At 47.9% G+C, this 4046-nt stretch overlaps 1 non-coding gene across 1 annotated transcript; it reads left to right on the top strand.

Annotated features, from left to right (window-relative positions):
- Window positions 1–3141: 3141 nt before the first annotated feature.
- On the top strand, window positions 3142–3278 carry LOC114806919. Its single transcript, XR_003754972.1, has one exon. It is a non-coding gene; the product is annotated as a small nucleolar RNA SNORA7 (small nucleolar RNA).
- Window positions 3279–4046: the final 768 nt, after the last annotated feature.

A 4046-nucleotide genomic window follows, 5' to 3' on the forward strand; every position in this document is an offset into this window, starting at 1 on the left:
ATGACCAGGGTACAGGCCAAGATCTGGGCTAGGGTTCATCTTCAGAATGCTGTGCCCAGAGAACAGAGGGTGGGATTCCACATCCACTTCACCAGTGCCCCGGCTTCCAGGTGACCCATTGAATGGCCTGGGCTTTGTCCAAAAGGCAAATCTGTTGGGCCAGGCTTCCGCTTGCCTGGCCAGTTTTCCAGCTTGCCCCTCAGGTTGGGGGTGGGGCAGCCCCGCTCAGGAGAGGCAGCTGTTCAAGGTAGCCCCACTGAGATAGATGCTGGAATGAATTATTGATTGACTTCCCGGGGCCAGACTGGCCATTAATCGGCTAGAAAAAACCCACCTGTGGTGCTGCAGCCGAAGACACAGTCACTGCCCACTGAGCCCAGGCTGCCCCTGGGCAGACCGGGCTCAGAGCAACCTGTGGAGAACATATTGAGGGGAAGAGGAGGGGTGATTGGATGGGGGAGGGGCACCAGCCAGTGGTCCTCTCTCCAGGGCTCTGCTGCAGCCTCTCAGTCCTGGCAGACCTCCTTGGCCTCTGATCTTCTCCGGAGCATCCCTACTGCTCGTCCTACAGTGATCTCCACCACTGCCAGCTCCTGGGCAGGCTACAAACCTACACATGCTGCCAGATCCAGGGCGTGGTGGCTTCCAAGGGATGGTAAACGGGAGTTGTAAGAGGGGCGCTGTTATACAATTGGCAGCCAGGGGGAAAACTGGGATGACTTTTCTTATAATAATAATTGTGATATTCGTTACCTGCTTACTCTGTGCCAAGCACCATACTAAGCGCTGTGTAGATACAAGCTAATCAGGTCAGACACCGTCGTTGTTCCATATGGGGCTCTCAGCCTAAGAGGGAGGGAGAAAGAAGTATTGAATCCTCCTTTTATAGATGAGGAAACTGAGGCACAGAAAAGTTAAAAGTGACTTGCCCAGGGTCACACAGCAGGCAAGTGGTTCAAATGGGTTTAAAACCCAGCTTCTCTGATTTCCAGGCCCTTGATCTTTCCACTAGGCCACACTGCTTCTTCCTGAGCTCCCCTCTGAGTATTGTAGGACTCCATAGTTCTCTCACACTCTCTCTTTGATTATGGTGCTTATTAAGCACTCTGTGCCAAGCACATTGCAAAGTTCTGAGGTGGATATAGGTAAGTCATATTGGACTATGTTTATGTGGTACAGAACAAATACAGTCCCTGACCTACATGTGGCTGGCACACTAGAGGAAGCTGAGGCCTAGGGAGGTTAAATGCCTTGCCCAAGATCATGCTGCAAGCCAAGAAGCTAGCTGGGAATAGCCCTCAGTTCTCCTGACTCCCAGTCCTGAATTCTTCCCGCTAGGCAGTGGTGACTTACCATGACACTTGATGGTCTATTGTACAGGAGATGTATTCTCCCCAAGGGCATTTATGGAGCACCCCTACCTCTCTGCATATTTCCAAAGACCCATACTCTTCTATCTAGCCTGAAGGAAGCATAAGGAATGGTATTATTTTGCCCATTATACAAATGGAAAAACCCAAGCACTCAAACAGTGAGTCATTGTCTGAGTTGGATCTGGACCCCTGTTATTGGAATAAGCTGATGAAACTAATATATTCTTACTGATCTAAGATTGTTCAGTGGTCTGTGGGATTCTTTACCTGTGTCTAGTGCCTAAACTATATAACAGCCTTGGAGTTGGTCAGATCCCCTGGCTCAGGGACTCAGGAAACCTGGGTCTTGAACCCAACTCTACAAGACAGGGATGTCTGCTGGGAATATACTATTAACGGTGAAGGTTTCTGACCCAAGACCCACCTACAGTGATCCATGAAGGGGAAGGCCCAACAGGAATCCTGAAAAAGAGCTGGCTAACAGTGGCAGACCACAGAGGGACTGCCTGGAGACTGTGCTTCTTCACAGCATCAGCACTGTGCTGGGGTCACTTTGGCCATAAATGAGTCCAGCACTTTAATAGTAGCCTTACTAAAATCACATCTCCTCCAAGAGGCCTTCCCCAGATAAGCCCTCATTTTCCCTACTTCCTCTCCCTTCTGAATCATCGATGCACTTGGATCTGTACCCTTCAAGCACTTGATATTCATCCCACCCTCAGCCCCACAGCACTTAGAAATATATCCATAATTTATTTTAATGTCTGCCTGCTCCTCTAGACTGTAAGCTCACTATGGGCAGGGAGTTTATAACTCTGTTGTGAGAGCCTACCAACTCTGTTGTATTTTATTCTCCAAAGCACTTGGTTCAGTAAATGCTTAATAAATACCCTTAACTGACTGACTGAGGAAGAAAAGGAGGAGTAATAGTGTGTGTGCAAAACCCTAATAAGCACTGAGAAAGCATTTGTCTTGTCTTATGCCGTCAAGTGGTCGCTGACCCATAGTGACACCATGGACGCATCTCTCCCAGAATGCCGCACCTCCAACTGCAATCATTCTGATAGTGAATCCATAGATTTTTCTTGGTAAAAATACGGAAGTGGTTTACCATTGCCTCCTTCCATGCGGTAAACTTTAGTCTCCACCCTTGACTCTCTCCATTGCAATACTGCCAAGCACAGGTGAGTTTTGACTTGTCGCGGATTGCCTTCCACTTGCTAGCCACTGCCCAAGCTAAGAATGGAAATGCTTCTGCTTGACTCCTCAGAGGTTTACAGTCTAAGAAAAGTCCTGAGGAACTTTTGGGTTCAATTGACAGTGTGCTGCCCATCTTCTCACTCATCACTCAAGCAGCATGGTCGAGTGGAAAAAAGCACGGCCCTGGGAGGCAGAGGCCCTGTGTTCTAATCTCTGCTGTTGTACCTGCTCATTGTGTGACATTGGGCAAGTCACTTCTCTGTGCTTCAGATTCTTCAACTGTAAAATGGGGATTCAATACTGGTCTCCCTCCTAAGGACTAAGGATTGTAAGCTCCATGTGAGACAGGGACTGTGTCTGACCTTATTGTCATCTATCTACCCAGCACTTAGAACAGTGTTTGACACATGGTGGATGCTTAACAAATGCCATTATTAATATTGTTATCATTACTTTTTATTATTATGCTAGTCTGTGCCATGGTGGGAGCCCAACAGGGGTGGGGGGCAAGGGCGGGTGGTAGGGGTTGGGGGAAGGAGAGCTGATTAGTGCTGGGCAAACCACTAGCCACCTCTCAGGGTTGCACCTGGAGAGTTTCTGGTACTCTACCAGTCTCGACTACGGGAGGGAAAGTCAAGCAGAGGCCTATCCATTCCATTTTTAGCTTGGGCAGTGGCTAGCAGTGGAAGGCAATCTGCTACAAGTCAAAACTCACCTGTTCTGGGCAGTAGCGGCACAGGAGAGAGTTGAGGGTGGATACTCAGGTTTACCATGTGGAAGGAGGCAATGGTAAACCACTTCTGTATATTTACCAAGAAAACTCTATGGATCCACTACCAGAATGATTGCAGATGGAAATGGGGCGTTCTGGGAGAGATGTGTCCATGGTGTCGCTATGGGTCGGACATGATTCGACAGCATAGGACAACAACAACAACAAACCACTAGCCCTGTAATCAATTATCCAGAGAAATGGAAAGGAAAGTTTAATCATGTTAGGTATCTGAAGCAAAAAAATCACATCACCGCCCCTACTACTTGAAGATTTGACAATAATATTTGGACCATTTCATATCTACCAGACCATGACCATAACCAACCTTGACATTGTGCTTTGTTCTCATCTCTCCCACAGATAAGCTCTCGCTCAAACCCTCCCTTCTGCCTGGAACTCCCTCCCTCTTCCCATTAGGCAGGCCACCACTCTCCCCATCTTCTCAGCCCTACTGAGAGCACATTTCCTCCAGGAGGCCTTCCCTGATTACTCACCCATCACTATAGCCTATATCCCCCAACTGCCACTTCAGCCCTCCTTCACCACCTAACCATTTAAATATGCAAAATCCCCTGGAGCACTATGCACATATCTTTCTACTCTACTAATTCCGCCTAACCACAATTTAATTTAGTATCTGTCTCTCATTAGATTGTAAACTCCTTGAGATCAGGGATCACATAGAATAAATTGTAGTG

The sequence above is a fragment of the Ornithorhynchus anatinus genome, chromosome X1 (genome assembly GCF_004115215.2).
Source record: "Ornithorhynchus anatinus isolate Pmale09 chromosome X1, mOrnAna1.pri.v4, whole genome shotgun sequence".
Taxonomy (NCBI): domain Eukaryota; kingdom Metazoa; phylum Chordata; class Mammalia; order Monotremata; family Ornithorhynchidae; genus Ornithorhynchus; species Ornithorhynchus anatinus.